Source organism: Ctenocephalides felis, unplaced genomic scaffold, assembly GCF_003426905.1.
Source record: "Ctenocephalides felis isolate EL2017-DRISC unplaced genomic scaffold, ASM342690v1 CF-g0.4_SCAFFOLD_03571, whole genome shotgun sequence".
Taxonomy (NCBI): Eukaryota; Metazoa; Arthropoda; class Insecta; order Siphonaptera; family Pulicidae; genus Ctenocephalides; species Ctenocephalides felis.
In genome coordinates, this window is record NW_020539725.1 from 36,070,348 (window position 1) to 36,083,424 (window position 13,077).

Here is a 13,077-nt window from a genome sequence, read left to right on the forward strand (position 1 = left end):
AAAATAACTTCAACAATTAAAACGGGTTTTTAAAATCTGCTATATGCTATATAGATGTAAAGTTAACTAGTTCCAAATAAGTTAAAAGAATTATGATGAAAGACTATATTTACCACTATGGGTGCCTTCAGAGTTTTTCTATATAGATGTAAAGTTAACTGGTTCCATATGAGTTAAAAGAATTATGATAAAAGACTGTATTTACCACTGGGTGCCTTTAAAGTTTTTCGCCATAAGGCAGAGAATATTCCATCCGTCCAATCATTAGTGGCCACATCCAATCTACCAAACATCTGAGCAGCTGTTATTGCTTTAGGATTCATACGCATTTCACGATGAACGTCTTCGCATTGAGACAAGGCTCGCATCAGCATTTGAATACAGCATGTTTTTCCTAGAAAACGATACATTTTCATGAAAAAAAAATTTATTGTAATTAGAGTTTATAAGCTGCATAAGATATTGGAATGAGCAGAGTAAAAATAGATACTAGATGAATAGATAACAAACTTATAAAAGCTGTAGCTTTGATAATACTTGTTAGATGGATGTAAGTATTTAATATTCCAATAAAACGTATTTCCAATTATAATCTATTTTTTATAACTTAGGTAAAATAGGTAATTTTAGTAATCAAATTGCAATATATAACATACCTGCACCAGATGGTCCTAATGTCATTATACCATGACGCACACGTTGAGTTTCATATAACTGTAGAAATTATATTGCATTGTTAATATTAGGAGTTAAGATTATACTTATGTTTAACTAGTATAATATCAGTAATAATTTAAATTAAGAGGAAAAAAGTTTAAACACGAATCATTATTACTTTAATTAATATACTTTAGCAAATTCAAGTATAAAAGCATATAACTAAATCAAAAAAGAACTAATTTCACAAAAAGATCCTCCCCGGCGGGGAATCGAACCCCGGTCTCCCGCGTGACAGGCGGGGATACTGACCACTATACTACCGAGGACGCGTCTTTCCGAACTTTGAAAGAGTGTGGGCTCTTTGTACTCCACTACATTTTTTTCTCTCTTAAAGTTGAGATGGTTTTTTGGTTAAGTTGGCGTACTCCCAATATCTACGTCCCAAGAGTAATTATAAAAAACCAAGTTGTCCTTGTCATAAAATGTAAAAAAAAGTATTTTTGAATTGTTTACTATGTAAAAGTATTCTCCCCGGCGGGGAATCGAACCCCGGTCTCCCGCGTGACAGGCGGGGATACTGACCACTATACTACCGAGGACATAGCGAGAACGGCGTAAATCAGGATTTCGATTCGATATCGTTTATAATGATATTTATTTACGGTAAAACTACTTATGAAAAAATAATAACGCACGTTTGCTCACAATTGGTATTAAACTATTAATCAGTAAAAAAAAGTCATTTCGGTGCAAATCAACACTGCATTCGATATGTATTACAGCGTGCATTTGTAACAATTATGTCCTGCTTAATAAGTTATATGCTGGAATGATTTTGAAATGACGAAAACTAATAATAATGAGAGCGACACCGAAACTTATGGATATTTACCATTCAACGTCCATAAACTTATAATGTAATATATAATTTCATATTATTTAAATAATAAATATCAAATATTTTGCACTTTTAACATTGCATAAATAGCAAAATTATTTTGTTAAAATATCAGTCTATTATTTACTACTTTGTATGTTATTTTTTTAATATTAATTGCTTATCTTTTCTCACATAATGATATAAATAAATAACTTTTACCTGTATCAATTTTAGTACCCAGGGTGGATGGTATACCAGTTTAGCTTCATCGACTTGTTGCTGAATAGCGGCTTCCAATTCGGGATAAGAAGTTTTTTCTAATGCTTGATTAGGGAAAAGATCAGAGACTAAAGATATGAACAAAGGCTCATCTTCGTCAATTAGTTTTGATAAATTCATATCTCTTAGAACTCTCATCACAATCATGCTTTCGGAATCGCGATTGTTGACACGTTTTGCAGCACCCAAAGTTCGCAAGACGGAAAGAATATTACGTAGACCGAAATCGTAATGTACCTGGAAAAAAATTAGAGAAATATATCAAGTGTTCGTAAAAATTGGTTATAAAAGAAATATTAATTGTAATATAATTTAACTAGATAAATTTTATTAGAGCATAATATAATAATAAAAGAAAAATAATTATGTTTTGTTCTAAATCACATTAATTCAATGTGTGTGTGATATCATGAATTTTCAAAAATCTATCAGAAGATTTAAACTTAAACGAAATTAAATATTTGTAGAAAAGATTTCAAAGCATTCTCATTCTGTATAAATTTTTAAATAGTCTGACACATTCTAATTTCATAACATTTTTATAACAATTATAAACAATCAAGAAAATATTTTTTCATTAGTATGCCTTCCAAATTTCTACATACATTTTAAAATTAAAATTAACTATCCCAATGTGTGGTTAGATGTTGGTCTATGTTGAATATTTAAAACACATAATAAAAATGCCATAAAATATTCATAGATCATCAATCAATGAATAATTACCTGTTTGGTGAGTTGTTCTTCGCAAAGTTTGTACAGCGTATAAAACTTCCTTGCTAAAGTTATATTTTCTAGGAAACCACAACTTGCTAGTTTCACGCGAATAATAATCTGTCTGTCTGGCACCATCATCGCAACCGTTCGAAACTGTATTTTCAAGTTCTCTGGTAATTCTTTTCTACCAGCATAACCGGGATTCTATCATAGAAAATAAAAACAAGTTATATTTCTGATAAAATAACTTCATAAAATAGCACTGGAAATCTTTATGATTATGCGAAATTATCTGATACCTATTTCCAACTTTATATTTTAGTATATTGGATGGAGTCGATCAAACTGGAATGTGAACATTTCAAATTTTTTATGCTGAACGTAATATTCATAAAATAATTTTATGAATTAATAATTTACATGAATTAATAATTTAATTGAAAAGCATTAAATATATTTTACATTTCACTTATTATTTATCAATTTTACCATTGTAATAAATATTCCAAATTCTGGGCACATGTCTATAGTATCACCATCTGTGAATATGAAGTTTTTCTCTTTCTTTTTTAGCAGCCAATACAACCGCAACTTGTTGCGCAGCACAGACAGTACAGGAAGTTCTATTCTGTTGAATTCATCAAAGCAACCCCATGATCCGGACTGGGCTAATCCTTTGTATATACGTCCCAAACCTCTGGATAATTGAAAATATTCAAATTAATGTGACGAGTAAAGGCTGCTAACAGATTATTCAAGACAGCTGTGTTTTTCTTTCTTAACAATAACATGACATAAACTAGCGGGGTGCATTGCATCGTGCCTTAAGGCAAATTGCTAGAACTTTCCGTACCGTAATTAAAAATCTTGGTACGAAACTCAAAAAAAATTACACAAAATGTGTACACATTATTAAAATCTCTATAAAATATCTGATAATTTGATGTACATATGTCCAATGAACATTTTTGACCGCAAAATGACATTTTTTAACTTATTTTTATTGAGAGTCCATAACCGCTGGACCTGCCTTCCCAAAAATTTAATAAGTTCGTCATCTCGTCAATACAAGTAAAATATTTTTCGAATTATTCAAATCGGACCCTCCGTTCTCTTAAAAACTGAGTTAACGTTTTTGGCACTTTTTTCCCCGTATCTTCGGAACGGCTAGACCCGCCTTCGCCAAAACTAATCAGCATGTCTCCCTATTGATACGAATCGAATGTTTTTTGAATTATTCAAATCGGTTGATCGGTGTTCCCAAAATCGTCGACGAAAATTTGTATCTGCACACATACATTCATTTTCCCTAAGATATGCCATAATGTTCAGAAACCTCTGAAACGTAAAGATATATACAAATTTTCATTCTCGATTTTTTTGCGATTACTATAACTTACCCTACGGGAAGTCAAATAGAGTAGACGATAGTCTTATAACACTGAATTTTAAATTCTATAAAATTCTTAAAGTTTTAAAATTATATTAAAATTTGTTAAATTATTGTAAATGTAAATTTAGGTCACTTTATCAAGGTTTGCTTACAAGTTAATGCTTGGCTTATAGTTGGCTTTTAAAATATGATGAAGATTATAATTATAATAATATATATATTATATATATAATATATATATATATATATATATATATATATATATATATAATATTAAATAATAATACTTAAATGCATGTTTGAATGGATGTCAAGGAATTTATAGAGTGAATAATATTATTCATTATCATTAACCTGTAATCCATCTGGTCTGAACAATTGAAGACGACAACATATTTTGCAAGAGTTTTACCCATGTCTTTAACAGTTTCGGTTTTGCCAGTACCTGCAGGACCGCATGGAGCACCTCCCATACTCATCGATAGTGCCTGCGCCAAGGTTATATAACATCTGCAAAAGTTATAGATTTGGATATTGTTATAAACATGTGTATAAATGTTGTAAATAATCGAACATATTAAAACAACTATAAAGGTAAACATTCAAAGATGAAATAATTAATTTTTAATCAATATTCCTAAATTATCCCAAAATGTATTAATTTTATATTAATTCAATAATACCTGTCTGTAAGAGGTGTGATTACCAGTCTGTCTGTGCACCCTAAATATTCATTTTGATAAGAGAACGTGACATCTGTGATAGCAATCCAAGTTTTATCAAGATCATCTTTGAAGTAAAAGCGACATTGTTTGAGCCATTCGAAATCATTTGCTGATCGCACGTTCATACGACACTGAAAAGTTTAAAATAATTTTGCAAACACATCAAAACTTTTTTTTGTAAACATTGCAAATCAAATCTAATTTATATACGCAAAAAAACTATTATTACATACAAAAATAAACCAAAAAGTGGTGAAAGATAATAAAAGTTTTCCTTCATAATATTTCAAGGATAGTCCAGTTGTTCCATATCGCAAATATTAATTGCATTCTTTACTCCAAGCCAGTCGATCATTCTGATACTCAATTTTAGCAGCAGTTACTTTCATTTTAGGATAAAAAATTGTCACGATTATTTTGAAAAATTATTAATAAGTATCCAGTCATTATAGTAAGTTCACCTCGGAATTCGAGATACCTAGCTGTAAGTCTGTAAATACTTGTATATTGACACCCTAAAGTTGTCTCAAAATCTACATATAGTATTGAAATCCTACCATATGTAGGTTTTGAGACAACTTGAGAACACAAATAATAACTATATAGAAAAACTTCAATTGAATATTAATAAGTCCCAGGAACATTTATATGTGACATGCGTTTACCGGGCAGGCTAGTATATATATATATATATATATATACATATATATATTTATAAAATTCTTCTATAATAATGTATGCAAAAATATACTCCTCCTAAAGATTATTCGGATTTTGATAAATCTTTCTTAAGTTTGTTAAAAGATTTCTTTTAGGAAGTATATGATTATAAAAATATAGTAATGTTGTATAAATAAATGGAAAAATAGAAAAAAACGACATGTCATTGTTTGACATGTTTAGGGTGTCAATATACAAGTATTTACAGGCTTCCAGCTTGGTAACTCGAATTCCGAGATTCTTACCTAATTTACGCTTAAATGACTGGACTAGTAAATTCATGTATTATTCTGTAACTTATTTTTACTAACGACATCTATAATTTAGCTTAATCTCAGGTTTATAGCATTTGTTCATAAATAAAAATTAAGCCAGTACTTAAAAGAAACAATTAAATCTAATTACAATATCTTTCTTTAACAATTTTTTGTACATATAATTAACAGATACTTAAAACGTTTCCTTATTATTTGCCATTGATGTTGCATTCATAATATCGGTTAAATTATAGATAAAAAATAAATAAGTAAGGTTAGTATAGTTATGAAAAAGCTATTTGTTTACTTTATATTGAAAATAAATAGCTAAACTAAGAATTATCAAAGTTAACTGATATCTGAATCAGATATTTTGATCAACAAATATACATAAAATTAATTCTGAGAACTGAATGTACTAATGTTATTTTAATTACCAAAATATCAAAGATATCACGTTGATGAACATGTATAGTAATCAGTGTCTCGAATTTAATCCTTTCGATTTTAGTCAAATCTCTAGTAGTTTGATCAATTAAAGTATTCAATAACTCCAAAAATTTGTTATTAGTCTCGGCCATAATTTTTTTGTCATGCCTAGCTTGCATAAGTGCTGCTTCACCATCACGAGTCCAAATCATTTGAATTCCTAATAAGCCCACCTGAAAATAATTTTACAAGTCATATATTTACTAACAAATAGTTTTTTTTTTTAAGATAAATCACTTGAGCTGGCATTTTATCTAGAAACGCCAATAAATTTATGTTCGGATCATTGAGCATCCCGGAAGCATTTCTTATAATTCCATGCAAACTGGATTGAGAAGTTTGCAAAAGAGAAGTAAGCCATGTTTCGACAGAACCTTCTGCTCGTACTGCTCGTTCCAGTGTATAGTTTCACCCTCTGATGATATGATTGCAGTCATTTTATTGTATTCTGCAATACATCCAATAAAAATAGTGTTAATATAACAAAAAGATTTAAATCTGAAACATGTTTCAATTCAATATTGCTAGTTGGAGTAAACCCATTACTTCCGTTATATTAAGAAATTTGTTCCAATCTGATGACTGAAAGTTAAGACGTCTGAATATATTTATATGTTTTTGCTTTCAACAGCGTTTCAACTTTTGAAACAGATATATTGATTTAATAGTAATAATGATAGCTACATACTGTCTAAATGTGATATCATATATTTAAAATGGATTTTAATTATTATTCATAAAATTACAATTTATCAAAAATTACTATAGAGTGAGTACTACCGTAATTAATTAAAACCGACGTAACAAAAATAATATATGCAAAATTAGTGGAATGAATTATTCATTAATTTTCATCCATTAAAAATAGTTTTGTCACATATTTGTTCCATATCGCAAATATTAATTGCATTCTTTACTCCAAGCCAGTCGATCATTCTGATACTCAATTTTAGCAGCAGTTACTTTCATTTTAGGATAAAAAATTGTCACGATTATTTTGAAAAATTATTAATAAGTAGTTCAAAAGGATCGTAAAAATATTGAGTCCTACTATATATAAAAAGTTTAGTGAAAATTATATGAAAATCATTTTAAAATATTTTTGGTCCATCACATACAATATGTCACTGAAGTGTAAAAATTCTATTTATAGGCATAAAAATGATCGTAATCACAATAATATAGCAAAAAATATTAAAAATATTTTTTTTAATATTCAATGAAAAAATAAATACTTACCAACATCATGAAATTTTACATATCTTGTATTATCGAATATCGACAGCAAATGATTTTGTATAGTGTGCGAATCAGATGCTTGACCTAATACTTCAAGCAGCGCTGGATCAGATACAAAGAAGAATCTAAAAACAGTTTTATGCTATTATTCAAACTTTGCTCACTACGCTATTTCACTATAAATATTTATTACCTCGGGAACATTGTTCTTTTCTTTTCTAGATAGCCACTCAAAGATTTCTGACATAGCTCGAGTTGTTCTTGTAAATGAGGCAAAAGTTGCTTCAGCAAATCATCACCCACACAACATGAAACAACGCCTGGAGTTTCATGAGCCCGTTGCATAATTTTTTGCCAAGATTTATCGATTTTTGAGAATCTTGAAATATAATTATTTTTGAGAAATTTTAATTAGTAATAACAATTATACGATTTCCAAATATTAACTTGTGTGTTATATATTTGTAATAATTCTCTTATTTATACCATGATAAGTATTAAGTGATATTTATCAAGTATATTAGCGTATTTCTGATATTTATAATTTCTAGACACTATTATTTTTTATCCAATTTTCGAAATTATTCAAAAAAAAGAAATCTCTATCATTTTACCTCTTAGCTTCTTTGGGTAGCTGTTTAGCAATATCGCCCCCAACAAATACAGCCTCTAAATAAACCCAACTGTTTTGAACCAAAAGCCAGCGTTCTAAAATTTCATTTGTTCCTCCAAGATCATGTACCCATTGTTGTATCTGCTTTCTAAATGGCGCATTATACCTAAAAATAATACACTTTCCAGATTAGGAGGCAGCTTCAATGGCAGTGCGAACTCCTGCTATTCAAGTGGCTTTATTGCTTTTGGGAGCTAGATTTACTATGCATTTTAAGCAGGTATCTTCTATGATCACCTGGTGCCATAAAACTTAAGTGTATGGACAATGCATCTAAGTTTTATGGCACCGCGAAACCATGAAGACGCATTTATTTACGTGCATAGTAAATAGACATAGCTGCCCAAAGCAATAAAACCACTTGAATTAACAATTTGCGCAATACTAAGATTTGCTATCATCAAAACGTAAAATGAATCGAGAAATTTCGATTACCATATGAAAACATCTAAAAACAAATCTCTCAACAGAAATATATGTGAGGGGTTGCGCCAGCAAAAGCAGCATTCTTATAATGTAGAGAACTCAAAACAAGATACTAACAATGATCAGCAATACTCCATGGTTTATGACTAGCCATATGATCTACAAGGTCTTAAAGATACCCGCAGTGGTGGAGGTCATTAACAGTAGAAACTCAATTTACCAAGATAAGTTGAAGAGACATGCAAATCCTGAAATACAATTAGTGCAATCAGCCGCCAAATTAAGACGACTAAAGAGAAAATGTCCAAGTGATTTGCCGCAGCCCACAAGATAATTTTTTTTATCATAACATGTAATTGGCTTAGGTAATTAGAAATTAATAGATTATTATGAATATTATGTATTGTGCAATATATTTTTTTTGAATCAAAATATGTTATAAAATAATTTGAATATTCTAACCTATTAGACAACAATGATCCTAAGATCATCAAACTGTCCTCTAGTTGTCCTATGGTTTCAGCAGTTGTGTCTCCTCGCAATAATAATTCGCCACGATTATTAAATGTCATGAAGGTTAATTCATGTACAGACCATTCGCCTGTTACTTGACGCAGTTTTGCTTCAATATCTTTCTCTTTCATGGCTGATATACAGATGTCCTGTGATTTTAATTATATATATTTTATTAGTAAGTTGTAAAATTGAAAAAAAAAATCTTTTAATGAAACATATTACTTTATTTATTTTTATCAAAAAATGTCGGTAAAATTATAATTATAATATACCTCTATATCTTCCTTGTATTTTAATAAAGGTGCTTCTAAAATATTTTTCAAACAGAATCCCTCACTTTCTAGTTCAAAGTTATATTTTGTAACTTCCACAATTCTTTGCCAATGTCTCGGTTTCATTGCTTTATTAGCCATTAATTCTAGTAATGGGCACATATCATTGAAGTCATCAATTGTTTTCTTAAGTGCAAAGAATGCAGGCCATTCTTTCAAACTGAAATTGTAGAGCTGTTAATTATTTATAAAACTCTTATAAAATATATTTTAGTTTTGAAACTTATGCATTGCTTAAATTTAGATCGCTTACTCTTAATATAGTATTTCGTCTAATATAAAATAGATATAGTTACTGACTTACGCTTTTGGCAACTTTCTGCATCTGTTCTGGAACTCCATGAGTTCGTTGTTGATTTCCTCAATATCCACTTCTCCCCAAGGGATATCATAGTAACTACTCACACGATCAATAACATCGTTGTACAATTTATACAATTTTTGAAGCAAATTCAATTCCTTTCTTATCTGAGCCAATTCAGGATAATCTGTTGTAGGTAAACCAAATAGTTCTTCTCCACTTTGATATGTTTGCAATTTACGCCACATTCCATCAAACCGATTCTGAAGAGACAGCATTTGTGAAAATGCATAATACCGATGCAAATAATAATATATTTTATAAATTAATATTATATCGGTATCTGCATTGAATAATAACATATTTTATACATTAATATTCTTTCTATACCGACTCATATTGAAACTAAATTTTGCAAGTGTCTTTTTATCTGTGTCGTAAAATTCAAACTCTTCTGTTAATAATACAATGTTATCAATTTAATTTGGCATAAATCAGTCAATGTAAATATATTGAGTTAAAAAGTCAAAGGCCCACAAAATTATTATTATATCATATTCGATATCATGTTCAGGTTCAATAGAATTATCTCAATAGAAAAATTTTCAGAATAGCATATGTTTAATATCTAATAGAAATTGAGAATAGACACACTCTTCGAGAATAAACAACATACGAATGTTAAATATGATGTATATAAAATTAATTGTGAGATATAATTAATAATAAACAAAATAATCAATTAATATGTAGTTTTCTGACAAATTAAAATTGTATTATGTTACATATTACTATTTTTATATTTACCTGGAATAGCAAAAGCCTGTCTGATGCTTCACGTGGGCTTAATCCTGGTTGCATGGGTCCAGCATTTCTATACTCATGCACATACATTGCATTGTCGGATCTAAAAAGAAAATATAAAATTCAAATTTAAATCAATAAAATGGTTGATTAACAAATATGTTTTTAGTTATTCAATAGGAAAGTTCACAACCTAAATATTTCTAAGTTAGACGCCAAATCAGCTTCAAATTTGGGTTGTGCTTCTAAGAGTTTAACATGTGTATCCAAAGCTCGTGATTGGAGTCTCTGCCAAGTATCTCTGAGACCATCGACTAGTTCCAAATGCTCTCTCTCAGCCGGCACTCCATATCTTGTAAGAATATTGAAAGCTTCCTGAAAATCAATCACGTTTAAAAAAAATTAATCAAGAAAATAATTAAAGACAAAAAATATTAGTTTACGATGCGAATTACCAGAGTGAAAATAGTATAAAAAGTGTAAATAATATTTACACTGCAGTCAGCCAATAAATGGCTTGTTGATGTAATAATATGAAGTCAAGCAAAATAAAGTATATATACTTATTTATACTAACTATTATAGTTATTATAAATAAACTAACTAGTTTTTGTTGCATTATTATTTATAATATCCAATACAAGTATTTGTTGAAAACTTGTGCATGCCCATGAAGGTATAAGCAAATTATTAAGAAGGAAATGGTGAATACAAATAATGAGAATTTTATTTTACTTAATTTTAAGTAAATAGTATACTATTAATATCAATATCAAACAAGTTCATATACAATTACTAGTTGAGTAACAAATGTTATCTTTGATTGAGTGCCTTCTTATAATCAATAACAAATATAAAGCATGATGTAAGTAGACAACTGATATCACCTCTATAGGATCAATCTTTAGTTCCATGTCAACTTCTTGATCTCGTATCTTGCGTAAAGTTTCCATGATTGTTCTCACATCATCCAAGTCTCTAATTCGACGATTCAATTTTCTTTCCATTTCCTTAATGACCGCGTAAATATAATCCATCTCACGTCTATATTTTTTCTTCATTGCCTGACCGATGCTATGTGTGCAAGCTATTAGAAAATAAACGTCGTTATATACAAATAAAATATATATATATATATATATATATATATATATACAATATATATATATATATGTATATATATATATACTATATATATAATAGTATGTATTGTATATAAATATTTAATTTATTTGTTGTTTATTACATTTAATTTCTGTCAATAATCCAAATTTCAATTTTTCAGCGTCTATTGCAAGACAATTTGCAAATGTTTTTATATCAGGTTCTCCTGCTAGTTTTCTATCTAGTTCGCCCAATTTTCGCAAAGTGGTTTCAAATTCTTCCAAACCCAAAGCTAGAAGCTCCCTAGTTGACCGCTCATTACGCCACAGAAATTGATAAGGTTTCCATTGTCTAATAAATGTAGTAACTTCCTAAGTAAACGAGAACAAATTTCGGTAAGTAAAGAAATAGTGGATTATTTTATGTAAATTATTAATAATGTAAAAGCTAATACTTATGCTATAAATATAAGTTTTTTATCTAAGATTGTTAAATAAAACCACTTTCTCATTGAAATTTCAGTTTTTTATCAAGACAAATTCTAATATTTATCAAACTACGATAACAAGAAGAGAGATATTCATATTACTGGGTAAATGATTGATTTCCTGGTAGTAATTATATGCAAAACTAAGGTATATTTTCAAAAGTAAAAAAACTACAAAGATGAGTCACAGACCTCTTAATAGAATTCAGACTGATTATAAAATTTGAGCTACATATCCAAATATGTCGAATAGAATTCAATAACATTTTGAAATAAAATCAGTTAATTATAGTTTTGTATCAGCTGTAATAATAATAGGTAGTAATGGCGTAGGCAGTGTCTGTGAGCTGATTTCCCATTGTCATTTCATACTGCAGTGCCCGAAATGAGCTATTTTCAATTGGAAACATATTATTGATCTTTATTTTCAAGTAAAAATTGATATCACTACTACATGATATCAGGTTATCCACAACTATAAGTTCTTATATATTTTACTAGATACTTTTTGTAAATATTATATTATGACTTTATGCAATATTTGAATATACTTTGGAGTTACCCCAAAAAGTATTGCTTTTCAAATGTAACTGTTCATGTTTATATTTAATAGTAGTAGTATTTACAAACATAATTCAAGTTTAAATATAAATATATATAAACTTTCACAAAAATTTTGTAAACTCAATTCATTCAGTACTTAAACGTCAGTCAATCTGTACACACTAGAATGCAACAAAAAAATTGTCAAAAATCATATGTTCCAGTTATTAATAGCTTGGTTTATTATAGTGCAGTATATTTTTGTATAATTATTTTTTTCTGTAAGAATTTATATATAAGTTCTATAACTTTATATCATTTTCCTCATACATCATATAAAATCTTTTAGTTTTTCCACTGAATGACGGTCACGACGAAGACCGAAACGTATGGCTAAATAAAGTATTTCAAAACTACTTTAGTTTTTTTTTACTTGGTGTTACACCCAGAATCAAAATAACTCATCAAAATATATTATGTATATAAAAATCATGACATTATCAATTATTCCTATATTAAATGCTTTACAAAA

At 28.8% G+C, this 13,077-nt stretch overlaps 2 non-coding genes and 1 pseudogene across 2 annotated transcripts; all 3 read right to left on the reverse strand.

Moving 5' to 3' along the window:
- LOC113385429 overlaps positions 1–13,077 on the reverse strand; it is a 53,380-nt pseudogene that overhangs the window by 19,766 nt on the left and 20,537 nt on the right.
- Trnad-guc lies at positions 915–986 on the reverse strand. Its single transcript has one exon. It is a non-coding gene; the product is annotated as a tRNA-Asp (tRNA).
- Trnad-guc lies at positions 1,188–1,259 on the reverse strand. Its single transcript has one exon. It is a non-coding gene; the product is annotated as a tRNA-Asp (tRNA).